General features: G+C 39.9%; 1 protein-coding gene and 1 pseudogene across 1 annotated transcript in view; one reads left to right on the forward strand and one right to left on the reverse strand.

Moving 5' to 3' along the window:
• The window catches only part of GOLPH3 (golgi phosphoprotein 3), a 68,039-nt gene that overhangs the window by 19,732 nt on the left and 29,250 nt on the right, over positions 1 to 19,057 (reverse strand). The gene's annotated exons all lie outside the window — the stretch shown is intronic.
• On the forward strand, positions 16,659 to 17,201 carry LOC125101070 (NADH dehydrogenase [ubiquinone] 1 beta subcomplex subunit 10-like; annotated as a pseudogene).

The raw sequence follows: 19,057 nt of genomic DNA on the forward strand, positions 1-19,057 counted from the left end.
TAAAGAGCTACATTTATGTGAAAAGTTTCTGGGCATTACCATCAAAAGACATACACTTGGTCAAGATGGCGGAGAAGTAGCAGCTGAGACTACTTCAGGTAGCGGGAGATCAGCTAGATAGCTTATCTAAAGATTGCAAACATCTACAAATCCAACGGGAGATCCAAGAGAAGAACAACAGCAATTCTAGAAACAGAAAATCAACCACTTTCTGAAAGGTAGGACTGGCGGACAAGTGAATCCAAAGCGACAGGAAGATAGACCGCGGGGGGAGGGGCCGGCACCCGGCAAGCGGCGGAGCAACGGAGCACAAAATCAGGACTTTTAAAAGTCTGTTCCGCTGAGGGACATCGCTCCAGAGGCTTAACCGGGGTGAAGCCCACGCGGGGTCAGCGCGGCCTCAGGTCCCGCAGGGTCACAGAAGGATCGGGGGTGTCTGAGTGTCGCAGGGCTTACAGGTATTAGAACGGGGAAGCCGGCTACAGAGAAGAGCCGAGGAGTGAGCTCTCAGCTCGGGGTTACCTTGAACCGGTCGCAGGCTCGGTCAGCTCGGAGCGCGGCCGGAGGCAGGGTGACGGGAGTAATTGGGCGCTATTCTCTGAGGATGCACTGAGGAGTGGGGCCCCGGGCTCTCGGCTCCTCCGGGCTGGAGACCGGGAGGCCGCCATCTTCATTCCCGCCCTCCGGAACTCTACGAAAGCGCTCAGGGAACAAAAGCTCCCGAAAGTAAACCTGACCGGATTACTCAGACCGGCCCCTGGAAAGGGCGGTGCAACTCCGCCTGGGGCAAAGACACTTGAGAATCACTACAACAGGCCCCTCCCCCAGAAGATCAACAAGAAACCCAGCAAGGACAAAGTTCACCTACCAAGGAGTGCAGTTTCAATACCAAGGAGAGCAGCGGAATTCCACAGGAGGAGAAAGCAAAGCACGGAACTCATGGCTTTCTCCCCGTGATTCTTTAACCTTGCAGTTAATTTTTTTTTCTTTTTCAATTTCTTTTTCTCTTCGTTTAATTTTTTTTAACTTTTACCCTTTTCTTTTTTAACGTTTTTTAACTAGTTTATCTAATATATATATATATATATATTTTGTCTTTTTTATATTTTTTCTTTATTGGTTTTCTTTTTTTAATTGTTTCTTTTTTTTTTTTTTTTCTTTCTTTCTGAACCTTTTTATCCCCTTTCTCCCCCCTCACGATTTGGGATCCCTTCTGATTTGGCTAAAGCATATTTACCTGGGGTTGTTGCCACCCTTTTAGTATTTTACTTGCTCCTTCATATACTGTTATCTGGACAAAATGACAAGGCAGAAAAATTCACCACAAAAAAAAGAACAAGGGGCGCCTGGGTGGCTCAGTGGGTTAAGCCGCTGCCTTCGGCTCAGGTCACGATCTCAGAGTCCTGGGATCGAGCCCCGCATCGGGCTCTCTGCTCGGCGGGGAGCCTGCTTCCTCCTCTCTCTCTGCCTGCTTGTGATCTCTCTGTCAAATAAATAAATAAAATCTTAAAAAAAAAAAAAAAAAAGAACAAGAGGCAGTACCAAAGGCTAGGGACCTAATCAATACAGACATTGGTAATATGTCAGATCTAGAGTTCAGAATGACGATTCTCAAGGTTCTAGCCGGGCTCGAAAAAGGCATGGAAGATATTAGAGAAAGCCTCTCGGGAGATATAGAAGCCCTTTCTGGAGAAATAAAAGAACTAAAATCTAACCAAGTTGAAATCAAAAAAGCTATTAATGAGGTGCAATCAAAATGGAGGCTCTCACTGCTAGGATAAATGAGGCAGAAGAAAGAATTAGCGATATAGAAGACCAAATGACAGAGAATAAAGAAGCTGAGCAAAACAGGGACAAACAGCTACTGGACCATGAGGGGAGAATTCGAGAGATAAGTGACACTGTAAGATGAAACAACATTAGAATAATTGGCATTCCAGAAGAAGAAGAAAGAGAGAGGGGAACAGAAGGTATATTGGAGAGAATTATTGGAGAGAATTTCCCCAATATGGCAAAGGGAACAAGCATCAAAATCCAGGAGGTTCAGAGAACCCCCCTCAAAATCAATAAGACTAGGTCCACACCCCGTCACCTAATAGTCAAATTGACAAGTCTTAGTGACAAAAAGAAAATCCTGAAAGCAGCCCGGGAAAAGAAGTCTGTAACATACAATGGTAAAAATATTAGATTGGCAGCAGACTTATCCACAGAGACCTGGCAGGCCAGAAAGAGCTGGCATGATATATTCAGAGCACTAAACGAGAAAAACATGCAGCCAAGAATACTATATCCAGCTAGGCTATCATTGAAAATAGAAGGAGAGATTAAAAGCTTCCAGGACAAACAAAAACTGAAAGAATTTGCAAACACCAAACCAGCTCTACAGGAAATATTGAAAGGGGTCCTCTAAGCAAAGAGAGACTCTAAAACTAGTAGATCAGAAAGGAACAGAGACCATATACAGTAACAGTCACCTTACAGGCAATACAATGGCACTAAATTCATCTCTCTCAATAGTTACCCTGAATGTTAATGGGCTAAATGCCCCAATCAAAAGACACAGGGTATCAGAATGGATAAAAAAACAAAACCCATCTATATGTTGCCTACAAGAAACTCATTTTAAACCCGAAGACACCTCCAGATTTAAAGTGAGGGGGTGGAAAAGAATTTACCATGCTAATGGACATCAGAAGAAAGCAGGAGTGGCAATCCTTATATCAGATCAATTAAATTTTAAGCAAAAGACTATAATAAGAGATGAGGAAGGACACTATATCATACTCAAAGGGTCTGTCCAACAAGAAGATCTAACAATTTTAAATATCTATGCCCCTAACGTGGGAGCAGCCAACTATATAAACCAATTAATAACAAAATCAAAGAAACACATCAACAATAATACAATAATAGTAGGGGACTTTAACACTCTCCTCAGTGAAATGGACAGATCATCCAAGCAAAAGATCAACAAGGAAATAAAGGCCTTAAATGACACACTGGACCAGATGAACATCACAGATATATTCAGAACATTTCATCCCAAAGCAACAGAATACACATTCTTCTCTAGTGCACATGGAACATTCTCCAGAATAGATCACATCCTGGGTCCTAAATCAGGTCTCAACCGGTATCAAAAGATTGGAATCATTCCCTGCATATTTTCAGACCACAATGCTCTGAAGCTAGAACTCAATCACAAGAGGAAATTTGGAAAGAACCCAAATACATGGAGACTAAACAGCATCCTTCTAAAGAATGAATGGGTCAACCAGGAAATTAAAAGATTTGAAAAAATTCATGGAAACAAATGATAATGAAAGCACAACGGTTCAAAATCTGTGGGACACAACAAAGGCAGTCCTGAGAGGAAAATATATAGCAGTACAAGCCTTTCTCAAGAAACAAGAAAGGTCTCAGGTACACAACCTAACCCTACACCTAAAGGAGCTGGAGAAAGAACAAGAAAGAAACCCTAAACCCAGCAGGAGAAGAGAAATCATAAAGATCAGAGCAGAAATCAATGAAATAGAAACCAAAAAAGCAACAGAACAAATCAATGAAACTAGGAGCTGGTTCTTTGAAAGAATTAATAAGACTGATAAACCCCTGGCCAGACTTATCAAAAAGAAAAGACAAAGGACCCAAATAAATAAAATCATGAATGAAAGAGGAGAGATTACAACTAACAGCAAAGAAATACAGAAAATTATAAGAACATACTATGAGCAACTCTACGCCAACAAATTTGACAATCTGGAAGAAATGGATGCATTCCTAGAGACATATAAACTACCACAACTGAACCAGGAAGAAATAGAAAGCCTGAACAGACCCATAAGCAGTAAGGAGATTGAAACAGTCATCAAAAACCTCCAAACAAACAAAAGTCCAGGGCCAGACGGCTTCCCAGGGGAATTCTACCAAACATTTAAAGAAGAACTAATTCCTATTCTCCTGAAACTGTTCCAAAAAATAGAAATAGAAGGAAAACTTCCAAACTCATTTTATGAGGCCAGCATCACCTTGATCCCAAAACCAGACAAGGATCCCAACAAAAAAGAGAACTACAGACCAATATCCTTGATGAACACAGATGCAAAAATTCTCGCCAAAATACTAGCCAATAGGATTCAACAGCACATTAAAAGGATTATTCACCACGACCAAGTGGGATTTATTCCAGGGCTGCAAGGTTGGTTCAACATCCGCAAATCAATCAATGTGATACAACACATTAATAAAAGAAAGAACAAGAACCCAAGAACCATATGATACTCTCCATAGATGCTGAGAAAGCATTTGACAAAGTACAGCATCCCTTCCTGATCAAAACTCTTCAAAGTGTAGGGATAGAGGGCACATACCTCAATATTATCAAAGCGATCTATGAAAAACCCACCGCAAATATCATTCTCAATGGAGAAAAACTGAAAGCTTTTCCACTAAGGTCAGGAACACGGCACGGATGTCCGTTATCACCACTGCTATTCAACATAGTACTAGAAGTCCTAGCTTCAGCAATCAGACAACAAAAGGAAATTAAAGGCATCCAAATCGGCAAAGAAGAAGTCAAACTATCACTCTTCGCAGATGATAGGATATTATATGTGGAAAACCCAAAAGACTCCACTCCAAAACTGCTAGAACTTGTACAGGAATTCAGTAAAGTGTCAGGATATAAAATCAATGCACAGAAATCAGTTGCATTTCTTTACACCAACAACAAGACAGAAGAAAGAGAAATTAAGGAGTCAATCCCATTTACAATTGCACCCAAAACTATAAGATACCTAGGAATAAACCTAACCAAAGAGACTAAGAATCTATACACAGAAAACTATAAAGTACTCATGAAAGAAATTGAGGAAGACACAAAGAAATGGAAAAACGTTCCATGCTCCTGGACTGGAAGAATAAATATTGTGAAAATGTCTATGTTACCTAAAGCAATCTACACATTTAATGCAATTCCTATCAAAGTACCATCCATTTTTTTTTTTCAAAGAAATGGAACAAATTATCCTAAAATTTATATGGAACCAGAAAAGATCTCGAAAAGCCAAAGGAATATTGAAAAAGAAAGCCAAAGTTGGTGGCATCACAATTCCGGACTTCAAGCTCTATTACAAAGCTGTCATCATCAAGACAGCATGGTACTGACACAAAAACAGACACATAGATCAATGGAACAGAATAGAGAGCCCAGAAATAGACCCTCAACTCTATGGTCAACTCATCTTCGACAAAGCAGGAAAGAATGTCCAATGGAAAAAAGACAGCCTCTTCAATAAATGGTGTTGGGAAAATTAGACAGCCACATGCAGAAAAATGAAATTGGATCATTTCCTTATACCACACACGAAAATAGACTCAAATTGGATGAAGGACCTCAATGTGAGAAAGGAATCCATCAAAATCCTTGAGGAGAACACAGGCAGCAACCTCTTCGACCTCAGCCGCAGCAACATCTTCCTAGGAACATCGCCAAAGGAAATGGAAGCAAGGGCAAAAATGAACTATTGGGATTTTATCAAGATCAAAAGCTTTTGCACAGCAAAGGAAACAGTGAACAAAACCAAAAGACAACTGACAGAATGGGAGAAGATATTTGCTAATGACATATCAGATAAAGGGCTAGTGTCCAAAATCTATAAAGAACTTTGCAAACTCAACCCCCAAAGAACAAATAATCCAATCAAGAAATGGGCAGAAGACATGAACAGACATTTCTGCAAAGAAGACATCCAGATGGCCAAGAGACACATGAAAAAGTGCTCCATATCACTCGGCATCAGGGAAATACAAATCAAAACCACAATGAGATATCACCTCACACCAGTCAGAATGGCTAAAATGAACAAGTCAGGAAATGAGAGATGCTGGCGAGGATGCGGAGAAAGGGGAACCCTCCTACACTGCTGGTGGGAATGCAAGCTGGTGCAACCACTCTGGAAAACAGCATGAAGGTTCCTCAAAATGTTGAAAATAGAACTACCCTATGACCCAGCAATTGCACTGCTGGGTATTTACCCTAAAGATGCAAACGTAGTGGGGCACCTGGGTGGCTCAGTGGGTTAAGCCTCTGCCTTCGGCTCAGGTCATGATCTCAGGGTCCTGGGATCGAGTCCCACATCGGGATCTCTGCTCAGCGGGGAGCCTGCTTCCCTTCCTCTCTCTCTGCCTGCCTCTCTGCCTACTTGTGATCTGTCTCTGTCAAATAAATAAATAAAATCTTTAAAAAAAAAAAAAAAAAGATACAAACGTAGTGATCCGAAGGGGCACGTGCACCCGAATGTTTATACCAGCAATGTCTACAATAGCCAAACTATGGAAAGAACCTAGATGTCCATCAACAGACGAATGGATAAAGAAGATGTGGTATATATACACAATGGAATACTATGCCGCCATCAAAAGAAATGAAATCTTGCCATTTGCGACGACGTGGATGAACTAGAGGGTATCATGCTTAGCGAAATAAGTCAATCAGAGAAAGACAACTATCATATGATCTCCCTGATATGAGGGAGAGGAGATGCAACATGGGGGGTTAAGGGGGTAGGAGAAGAGTAAATGAAACAAGATGAGATTGGGAGGGAGACAAACCATAAGTGACTCTCAATCTCACAAAATAAACTGAGGGTTGATGGGGGGAGGGGGGTTGGGGGGGTGGGGTAATGGACTTTGGGGAGGGTATGTGCTATGGTGAGTGCTGTGAAGTGTGTAAACTTGGCAATTCACAGACCTGTATCCCTGGGGATAAAAATATATGTTTATAAAAAATAAAATTAAAAAAAAAAAGATAGAAACAGAATTAAGTTCACGTGGGAAAGCTGACAAATGAGCATGGACAGTAAAAGGGCAAGATTAATTTTAAAAATCTGAATGCGTTAACTGGACCAAGATGACAATGCCATCCCTGAAATTAAGTGTATTACAGGAAAATCAGTAGACTGTACAAAAGTCAAGTGAATCTGGCCATGACGTAGACCAGCAAGATTCTGCAGTAAATTCATGTCCCAAGACATGTATGACAGACCAGCAGCAGTGACAAAATTACTCAGTTACAAATGTGAAGCAGCCCTTTAATCTTTTCATCTCTAGTGCTAATCTTAAAACTACATCAATCCCAAAACATACATTTTAAAAGCTTACAGTCTCTATATGGATGATGAATATTAACTAAATCTATTTGGGTAATAAGCATTTCACATTATTTGTAAATCAAACCATCATGTTCCGCACCTTAAATTTATATTGCGATGTATTTGTCCATTTTTTTCTCAAAAGGGGGAGAAGTTAATTATCTCTAAAATTGGGATGCATTTCAAAATAAGACGGTACCTTAAAGGAAATGTCATATCATAGCTACTGAGCTAACTAAACCCATGGAAGAGAGAAGAAACATGTGGTATAGGTCCCACACATCCAGGGCAATGTAGTGATGAATTAGGGTCCAATCTGTAAGTTACCTGGAGTACTTAAAACTTGGTACAAGACTGGATAGCCATATCCAGACATCCCACCAATCTACCTACCTTCCTTGTAAAAAGATTTTATAAGAGCAGGTCAATACCCCTGCCCAAAGGATTTTGTCCTCAACCCATTACCCCCTGAAACAAATTCCAAGAACCTATAATCCAAGAAGGATGGTTATATATTCAGGGCACGCTGAGTTTGTGGGCCCTTAAAAATGTACCCCGTTTGTTAATCAGAGCAAGCCAGGCACATTAAGAGTAACAGTTAAAACCGGTGAGGAAAACCCGGCACTATAACGCAGTTTATGATCTGGCTCAAAAGGCACAACTTCGGGGCGCCTGGGTGGCTCAGTGGGTTAAGCCGCTGCCTTCGGCTCAGGTCATGATCTCAGGGTCCTGGGATCGAGCCCCGCATCGGGCTCTCTGCTCAGCAGGGAGCCTGCTTCCTCCTCTCTCTCTGCCTGCCTCTCTGCCTGCTTGTGATCTCTCTCTGTCAAATAAATAAAATCTTTAAAAAAAAAAAAAAAAAGGCACAACTTCATATATTTTGCAACCATGTGTGAGAAGGTAAAGAAGCCCCAATAATGACTAAGTAGTCAGTGACACCACACAGCTCTTGTACTCAGATGTCAATAATCACTTCAGATGCCTAAATGGGTTTGAGATTCTATCACCAGCAATGGAGTATCTTCATGCCTATGGCTGGTCTAAGGAGAGGTACTCAAAGTTCAGGGTCACACTTAGGGAGGACCACACGGCCACACAATCCACTTACTGATGAAGCAGGAGCAGCTGCACTAAGAATACCAAGAGCCATAGGACCTTGAGGATGTCCCCTACTCACTGTAGAAGAAACAACTGGGAGTTAAAAGACCAAAAGAAAACTATTTTGGGGTCCTACAAGCTGGTGATCAGAAATCAGTTCCAATATTTTCCAAACACAGGGATGGAAGAGGCAGCTATGTCAAACAGAGAGGTTCTCACAAAATCCAGAGAAACATGACCTCATTAGGTTCATGGGTCCAAAACAAGAGGGAACATACAAGAATAGAGAATGCATTAAGACCTCAATATGGTCATACTGATGAGCAGGATGCTAGAAAACAAAAAATGGGCACATTTAAAGATACCATGTGCAGCTCACAAGGCCTCCAACAAAACTAAAAATAGAACACAAAAGACATGGAATCCAAGGGCCCTGGAAACTAATTCAAAGCATCTCTACTCGAGTAACAACAAATAAGAACCAGATAAGTAGAAACTTTCCCAATGGGATACCAGCTAAATTAATTCATTAATTATGGAATCCTCCTTCAGTCAATCTTTTGTTGTTCAGAATCCCTGGCATCAGACTCATTCAGACAAATGGCCAAACTTTAGGGCAGACCTCCTGAAGGTTATGGAACATAAACTGAGATAAATTACCTTTACCATATAGTATGCCATTCAGAAGCTAGGAGCCAAGCAAAGAATGAATGGTACAAGGGCGCCTGGGAGGCTCAGTCAGTTAAGCGGCTGCCTTCAGCTCAGGTCATGATCCCAGGGTCCTGGGATCAAGCCCCACATCGGGCTCCCTGCTCAGGGGGAGCCTGCATCCCCCTCTCCCTCTGCTTGCCGCTCTGCCTACTTATGTGCTTTGTCAAATAAAAAAAAATTTTTAAATCTTTAAAAAAAAAATGAATGGTACATAACGAATAAGGCAATGATCTCGGGGACATGCTCTGCAGACACAATTCTTCCCTTGGTGGGCAGTTCCAGGATCTAAACTTAGAGGACAGAGGCTACAAAAAGCCCTATGCTGCTACATGTCTAAGCAACAATCTCCAACACAGCTTTTTCTCAGTGATAAGATGATATTTATTTGGGTCTCTAATTGCCTGATTCCCTTTACTTCTCTCCAGTGGCTCAATTTGAATGGGGAAAGGGGTGTTCTTTTATTGGGCCCCTAAAAATACAAACACTGAGTTCTCACCATTTGAGTTACAAGCTCCAGAAACAATGAGAATCTTTTTGTTAAGAATTAGGAGCGCCTGGGTGGCTCAGCTAAGCAGCTGTCTTTGGCTCAGGTCATGATCCCAGGGTCCTAGGATCAAGCCCCACATCAGGCTCCCTGCTCAGTGAAGCGCCTGTTTCTCCCTCTCCCTCTCTACCGACTGTTCTGCCTACTTGTGCTATTTCTCTGTCAAATAAATAAAATCGTTAAAAAAAAAAAAAGTAAAAAAAAGAATCAACTCCGCAGGGGCGCATGGGTGGCTTAGTCAGTTAAGCATCTACTTCTATATAGTGTTGAATTCTGGTGTGATCAATCTTTTTAGAAATGGCTTTCTAAACAGACTTTCCTCAGCAAAAGAAAATATCAGGTTACCAAAATATTTGGTGTTTACTACCAAACCCAATCCAAAAGTTGTACTATTGAGGCCACTCTTGGTTCACATACACCCTATTTTGAAACTCTGCCCTCACCTTCAGATTCTACAGAACGAGGTGATTGTACCCTGTCACATCTATTTGGACCAGGATGGGCAAACCACAGTTTCCCTCCTGGGAATCTAACTTGGAGACGCAGAGGCTGCATCGGTCATATGGTCGGGCATGGGCACTGGCATTTGAGTTCTAACTGATTACGTGGTTTGCAAAACCACCATCATTTTGTTTACAGTCTGAGAATGAAGGTAAACAGAAAAAACGGAAGAGGAAAAAAATAAAAAGAACGGAAAACAGAAGAGATACGCAGAACAGAAGTGAGAGAATACACAACGTTGAGGCAAACCAAGACATACAGAAACAGACATACAGAGACAGATGCACATAAAGAATAGCATCCTAGCAACAGAACTTTTCCTATGTGTTTGGGCTATACTCCTGAACACCTGCATCTCCTTATCTTAAACTACTCTGAAGGGATTTTGGTACTACAAAGCAAGTAACTTCTAATAAAGCGAAAAGAAATTTAATGAGTTGACATTATGTATCTGACAAAGATCTCGAAGTATAGAAACTACAACTAAAAGATTTACATAGGCCAACAAATACTGTGCATGGCTAAAAAATTCAAATCTGCATGCACTTAACTAGCCTGTTTATCATGATAAGGGCATCTACTTATTTCATAAATAAACAGCGGTCCAATTCACCCATATTATCATTTGTAAGACAGCAAATTAGGACCTATGATCAAATAAATGCCACTTACAACTTAAGTCCACATTCCAATTAATCTCATCTAATTAGAAGCAAATTAAATCCTGATATTCCCAACCTTACAAAAGTAAAAAACACACACTTAAAAAAAAAAAAAAAAACACAAATACACATTAAGAAAGTATTTACAAAACAGACAAATCCAATTTGAGGGACAGTCTGTTAAGTAACTGGTAAGAACTAAAGGAAATCACATTTAAACAATTAAAGGAAAGAATGACAGTAACTCATTAAGAAAGACAATGATTCATCAAATACAAAATCTCAAAAAAGAGTAAAAATTTCTTTAGTTAAAATTAATAACTGAAATGAAATGTTCACTACAAGAGCTCAGCAGATTTAAAATTAAAGAGTATCAAGCAACTTGAATTTGAAGAACAGCAAGAAAAAAGAAGTGAAGAATGTCACGTATACTTCAATTAAAAAGAAGAAGAAAAGAAAGAGATAATGAGGAAAGCCTCAGAGACTAAGGTCTTCAAAATTCCCAGAATAGGAGTAAAAGGAGTTCTCAGAAAAAGTAACAGCTCAAAATTTCCCAAACTAGGAAAATATTCATCTAAGATCCAGATGCTCAATAAACTCCAAACTGGATAAACACAAAGAGATGGTCAAACCTAGACACGTCAGAGTCAAACTGTTGAGAAAAATCTTGAAAGCAGCAAGACAAAACACCTTCTTACATGTAAGGGAGCAATACAGTTACCAGTGAACTTCTCACTACAAACTCTGGAGACTGGAGATTAGAAGGCACTGAGATAACATACTTGAAGTGCTGAAAGAAAAAATACCATCAAGCAAGAATCTATACTCAACAAAATTAACCTTTAAAAAGGAGGTGAAATAAATAATGAATCTGCTGCTAGCAGATCAAACTGATTAGAAATTAACTAAAGGAAGTCCTACTGCTGAAAGTCATATGGTATTTCAAATCCATATAGAAGAAAGGTAGATACAAAGGTAAATTTTAAAAAACCGTATTTGCCAATGGGGAAATACAAATCAAAACCACAATGAGATACTACCTTACATGAGTTAGAATGGCCAAAATCAACAAGACAGGAAACAACAAGTGTTGGAGAGGATGTGGAGAAAGGGGAACCCTCTTACACTGTTGGTGGGAATGCAAGTTGGTGCAGCCACTCTAGAAAACCGTATAGAGATTCCTCAAGACATTAAAAACAGAGTTACCCTAAGACCCAGCAACTGCACTACTGTGTATTTACCCCAAAGATACCGATGCAGTGAAAAAAAGGGCCACATGCACCCCAATGCTCATAGCAACAAGGTCCACAACAGCCAAACTGTGGAAGGAGCGGAGATGCCCTTCAACAGATGCATGGATAAAGAAGGATATTACTCAGCCATCAGAAAGGATGAATACCCACCATCTGCACTGACGTGGATGGAACTGGAGGGGATTATGCTGAGTGAAATAAATCAAGCAGAACACAATTATCATATGGTTTCACTCATATGTGGAAATAAGGAATAGAGCAGAGAACCACAGGGGAAAGGAGGGAAAACAGAATGGGAAGAAATCAGAGAGGAAGACAAACCATGAGAGACTCTAGATTCTGGGAAACAGAGGGTTACAGAAGGGAGCAGGGAGGGAATTAGGTAACCGGGTGATGGGTATTAAGGAGGGCACATGTTATGATAAGCACTGGGTGATATATACAATTAATGAATCTCAAGGTCCTGGAATCAAGACCCACGTCGGGCTCTCTGCTTGGCAGTGGATCTGCTTCTCCTTCTCCTTCTGTGACCTCTCTTGCTCACTCTCTCAAATAAATAAATAGTATCCAAAAATAAATAAGTAAAAATAAAAATAAATTTAAAAAAGATAAAAGACTGTTAAGGCTGGATAAAAAACCTGACCATATGCTGTCTACAAAAGACAGTTTAAATTCCAAAACATAAAATGGTTTATAAGAATGAAAACAACATGCAAACAGGAATCAAAAGAAAACTGGAACAGTTTTCTTGTTAAAAGACAAAGTGTACTTCAGAGTAAAGGAAATTAAGAGGAACAAAGGGGGCATTTTCATGATAAAGAAGTTAACCTTTAGGAAAATACAACAATTATAAACAAACATAAACACACCTAACAACAGAATCCCAAAATACATGAAGCAAAAACTAGCAAGAGAAATACAGTAACAGTAATTACTGTAATTACTGTAACACAATACAGTAAGAGTAATTAACTACAATGACAATAACTGATAGAACTAGACAAAAAACAAAGATACAAAACTGACAACACTACCAACCATGTCAACTTAAACGGCATTTATAAAACTCAGCAACAACCAACTGTAAAATATACACGATTTTCAAGCACACTTGTAATATTTTCCAAGATGGACCACATGGTAGCCCATAAAACAATGACTTTAAAAGGACTGAATCGTATGAAGTATGTTTTACTCCAAGGGAATTAAATTAGAAATTAACAGAATGAAATCTGGTAAATCTCCATTTGGAATTAATCTATGACTTCTAAGTAATCCACTGGTCAAAGAAATCACAAAAAAAAAAAAAATAGGAAACATTTTGAACTCAATGAAAATAAAAACACAAATTATCAAAATCTATGGGATGCAGCTAAAGTAGTGTTTAGAAAGAAATCTGCATCTCTATTATATACCTGTATTACAAAAGAAGAAAGGTCTCAAATCAACAACCTATTCTTCTACCTTAAGAAACTAGGAAAAACAACAAACTAAATCCAAATCAACCAAAGGGAAGGAAATAAAGATCAGTACAGAAATCAATGGAATGCAAAATACAAAAATGGGAGGTAGGGGATCCATGAAGTCAAAAGTTATTTCATAAAATAAATAAATCAAGAATCAAGGTTAAAACAGGGGAAAGGAGGACAGGAAGAAAGGCAGAAAGGCAGAGAAAGGACAGAGATATGCAAATTACCAAAGTCAAAAATAAAAGGAGGGACACATCACTTCTAAACCTACAGAAATTTAAAGGACTACAAGGGAACACTATAAACAACTGTATGCCAATAAATCAGACAACTCAGATGAAATGTTTAAATTCCTGGAAAAACACAAATTACCAAAACCAACTGAATAAGAAATAAAAAATCAGAATAAGCCCGTAACAAGAAATAGAATTGCGTAATAAAAACCGTTACACAAAGAGTGTCACTGAGATGTAGAAGAACAAGGCTGGACCAGATGTGAGAAATCCTAATACCAGCCCTGGCCATAAGGAAAATGTTTTACAGGATTTTAAGAAAGTCACTTAATATCCTCTCTGTGTCTCCATTTTCTCATCTACATCATGAAAAAGACAGACTTCAACCATTCTACAAAGTGTGAGTCTAAGCAATTAAGAATTCCCTAAGGGGGTAAGTGACTTAGGGCAAAACCAGATACTCCATCATGTTAAATTCCAAAAGAGCATTTGCAAGTCAATCATCAAGGGTGTTCTAAAAAGCCCCTTAATATTTTTTAAAAGATTTTACATATTTATGAGAGAGAGAGAGAGCATGAATAGGATGGAGGGGCAGAGGGAGAGGGAGAAGTAGACTCCCTGATGAGCAGGGAGCCTGATACAGGGCTTGACCCCAGCACCCTGATTCTGAAGGAGACACTTAACCAACTGAGACACCCAGGCACCCCTTAAAAGCTCTTCAATAGGATATAAAGAACTGTCTGAAGAATAAAGTTAACACATCTCAGGATAGATAAGCATTTATAATGAGGTACCTGAAAACTGGTGTCTGGCACTGCTATACATAAGCCTAGAAGAGGACAAGAATTTCAAGTTTTCAACTGACAATGTGATCTTCTTAAATGTCAAACTGGTAAGAAAATTGGGAATATACTGCCACACCAGTAAGTTACAGAGGCATGGCAAGTTATACTACACTTAGATTTTAAGAATTCAAATTAAATTCTCAGGTTGATAGGACCCAGAGTACAAAGAAATCTAAAGATCACCACTATTGCCTAAAAACCATACATCCTGCTATGTTGAGGTAACTAATGAGCCCTATAGAAAGTAGCCTATCATCAGAAAGAATATGGGTTAAAAAGCCAAAAAACAGGGGTGCCTGGGTAGCTCAGGTGGTGTCCAACTCTTCATTTAGGCTCAAGTCATTATCTCAAGGTCATGGAATCCAGCCCTGTGTCCGGCTCTGCACTCAAGTGCAGTCTGCCTGTCCCCCTCCCCTGGCTTGTGCTCAACCCCATTCTGCTTATGCTCACTCGTGCTCCATCACTCTTGCCTTTCTCTCAAATAAATAAAATCTTAAAAAAAAAAAAAAAGCCAAAAAACAAAATAGACTGCAGAAAAATTAGTTATCCTATCCTTGTACAGAAGCAGCCCCTAGGACAGGCCCCAATATCCCCTGCCTCTTGGCATCCATACCCTTATATAATTCCTCCTTGTGAACGTACACTGGACTTGCTTCTAACAGAGTATGAGAAATATCAAGGTCTGTCACTTCAGAGGTCAGTCACAAATACACTGCGGGCTTCCATCTTGGGCCTCATCCCTTGCTCTACCAGCTGCCATGCTTTGAGCTGTCCTACATAGACACGCCAGGCAAAGACTGAGGTGCTCAGTCCCGCAACCTGCAAGAAACAGAATCCTCCTCCAGTTGAGCCTTCAGATGAAACCGAAGCTCTCTCTGGCCAACAACTGAACTGCAATCTATGGAAGACCTTGATCCAGAGCCTCGCAGTTAAGCAATGCCCAGATTCCTGATCTACAGACGACTATGACAGAAAATACACTGGTTGTTTTGTTCAAACTGTTAAATTTTGCTACGGAGTGTAAGATAACTAACATAAGGCCCCCTAATATTGGACAGACAGAAAAAAAGGGAGGTAATGGCCTAAGGGTCTGAGTTTCCCTTTGGGGTAATGAAACTGTTCTAAAATTGACTGTAATGACTGCTGCACAACTCTGTGAACATACACAGAACCCTGAATTCTACACTTAATGTGAGTGAACTTTATGGCATAAGAATTCTATCTCAAAGAAGACAACTAACATACCTTGTATCTGAAATTACTTCTGAAATCTTAAGAACTTTTAATTATTTTAAAAGAAGTGTGAAAAAGTTCTTAGCAAAAATAACTAAACTGATCGAGAGAAGGATGGTGACTTCAGATAAAGACAGACTTCAAAGATTAGGCAAGAATAAGCAAAAGGAGACAGAAAAACTGGAAAACTACCTACACTTGCAGGTGATATAACTAGATACCTAAATAAATAAATAAATAAGTGGATACCCAAAAAAACTGAAGCATATAAATGGAAAAAGTACTACAATAAGAGAATTTAGAAAAGAACTAGGACTATAAAATTGTCAAACATCAATAACTGCCATAAACAAACAATAAAAAAGAAGTAATATAAAAAGTTATCATTTCAAAGACCTCATTTACTATCTTAACCAAAAAAAAAGAAAATACCTAGGCAAACCTATACAAAGAAAGCTTAAGGGGTGCCTGTGTAGCTCAGTGGGTTAAAGCCTCTGCCTTCAGCTCAGGTCCTGATCCCAGGGTCCTGGGATCCCCACACCGAGCTCTCCACTCAGCAGGGAGCCTGTTTTCCCCTTTCCCTCTCTGCCTGCCTCTCTGCCTACTTGTGATCTGTGTGTGTGTGTGTGTGTGTGTGTGTCAAATAAATAAATAAAATCTTAAAAAAAAAAAAAAAGAAAGAAAGAAAGCTTAAAACTTCCCTGCAAGACTTAAAAACAGACCTGGAAGATGGAAAATGTCTCACTCTTGGCTACAGAAACAACATTATGTTATCAGTTCTTCCTAACTTATAAAATTAGTATCATCCTAATAAAAATAGCAAGTTTTGTTTTTTATCTAGAGCTAGAAAAGTTAAAAATAAAGTTCATAAAAATAAATAGAGGCCATGGGACCCAGGCAGAGGCCGGGGTTGTGTGTCAGTGAGTGAATCTGCTCCCCTCCCCCATGTGCTGCCACCATGCCAGACAGCTGGGACAAGGACACATACTCCACCCCGAGATCCTGAGACCCTGTGCCATATGCCTGCGCCCGCACCACAAACCTCACTGCCCAACCCCATAACCTATCTGACGAAGGCCTTCCACCTCCTCATGAACAGGCCAGTGAACCTAGTGAGAGTTTATATAGCAGTGGCATGAGAAGAACAGGTACTACTACTACCACCAGGAGTTCCGCCACGTGCCAGACATCACTGAGTGCCAGGAAAAGGTTATCTTGTGCATGTTTGAAGCAGAAATGCAACAGAGAAGAGACTGTAAAGTTGATCAAGAAATTGTCAACATTATCCAGTAAAGGCTGAAGGCCTGTCAGCAGAGGGAATGTAGAGCTACAGGCAGAACTGTGCCAAGGAGCTGGCTCAGTTCACCCAGATGGCCAAGGCCTACCAGGACCATTACCACTATCACGGGGGGTACATTATTCTGCCACGAAGTGCCTGGCAAAACAAAAGCAGTGGATGCTGGCTAAGAGAAAGGCGGCTAAAGAGACTACCACTGCCTAAAGCAGCTCCTTGAGTACCTTCACAAAACTAGTACTACTAAAAGGAAGAGTAATCAGAAACCTGTTTCTGGTGTCATCTTTGGTCCCCAACCTGGACCTGTTGACTTTACTAGTCCCATCTCCCTTTAAATCCAGCTACAACTAAGCTCATAAGAGAAATAAATGAAAGAACCTACTAAAAAAAAAAAAAAGATAAATTCAAAAAAATAACCAGGAAAACTGGGGAGGAGGAGGGAACAATATGTGAGGAACAGAAAATGAAAGTGCCCTACTAGACAGTAAAACAGATTTAAAGCCTCTTGAAATTAAATGTTAGGATACCAATACATGAACAAACGACCAAAAGAATAAAATTCAGGAAGAGACTCAAGAATATATTGAGGGGCACCTGGGTGGGTTAGTGGACTTTAATCTGACCTTTGGCTCAGGTCACGATGTCAGGGTCCCAGGATCGAGCCCCACATTGGGCTCTCTGCTCAGCAGGGAGCCTGTTTCCTCCTCTCTCTCTCTGCCTGCCTCTCTGCCTACTTGTGATCTGTCTGTCAAATAAATAAATAAAATCTTTAAAAAAAAAAAGAATATATTGAAATCTAATACATGAAAAAACTGTAACCTCAAATCAGTATAAAATGGGAAGACAGATATAGCCACTCAGAAAAAGAAAACTGTATCCATACTTCATATTATATTTCTAAATGAAAGTCCAAATGAATCAGGGACTGAAATGTGAAATGAAACAATGTAAATACTAAAAGAAAAAAGGAGTGAATACTTTCATACCCTGGTGTGGGGAAAAAACTGCAGCTATTACTTGAATCTAAAAGAAAAAAGAGACTGATAAATTATACAAATTTTTTAAAGACGCATGGCAAACACCGTAAGTTGTTTTACAAAGGCAAATGTAGGACGTTTTAAAACATATCACAGGGGTGCCTGGGTGGCTCAGTTGTTAAGCGTCTGCCTTCAGCTCAGGTCATCATTCCAGGGTTCTGGGATCAAGCCCCCCCCCCAATCAGGCTCCCCGCTCAGCGGGAAGCCTGCTTCTCCCTCTCCCACTCCCTCCACTCCACTGTTTGTGTTCCCTCTCTGTCTCTCTCTGTCAAACAAATAAACAAAATCTTAAAAAAAAAAAAAAAATCACAGATATAAGGCTAATATCTCTAATATACAATTATTAAAAATTAAAGGAAAAGATAAATATTCAATTTTTATAAAAGCAAAAGATACAGGGGCATCTGGGTGGCTCAGTCAGTTAAGCACCTAACGCTTGATTTCAGCTCAGGTCATGATCTAAGGATCATGAGATCAAGTCCTCCATTGGGTTCTGTGCTGGATATGGAACCTTTGTTTTTATGGAATCTGCTCTCTCCCTTTGCCCCTTCCCACCACCACACTCCCTTTCCAAAAGGAAAAAAAAAAGAAAAAAGAAAAAGGCAAGGGGCCCCTGAATGGCTCAATTGGTTGGGCATCTGCCTTCAGCTCAGGTCATGGTCTTGGGATCCTGGGATCAAGCCCTCTGTCAAGCTCCCTACTCAGCAGGGAATCGGCTTCTCCCTCTCCCTCTGCCCCTGCCCCTCTACTCATGCTCTCTCTTTATCAAATAAATAAATAAAATCTTTAAAAAAAAAAAAAAGCAGCAGCAGCAAAGACATAAACAGAAAAATTCACAAAAGGACTTAAACATATGGAAAGATACTTTGTCATTCGTAAGAAAATACATGCTTAAATTACATTAAGAATCTGTCAACAAAAAAAACCCAGTTCAAAAAGAAGCCAGTGTCCATCACCAGATGACTAGATAAGCAAAATATGGTATATACATACAATGTACCATTTTAGCTTTAAAAAGAAATTCTG

This window comes from Lutra lutra, chromosome 5 (genome assembly GCF_902655055.1).
Source record: "Lutra lutra chromosome 5, mLutLut1.2, whole genome shotgun sequence".
Lineage (NCBI taxonomy): Eukaryota > Metazoa > Chordata > Mammalia > Carnivora > Mustelidae > Lutra > Lutra lutra.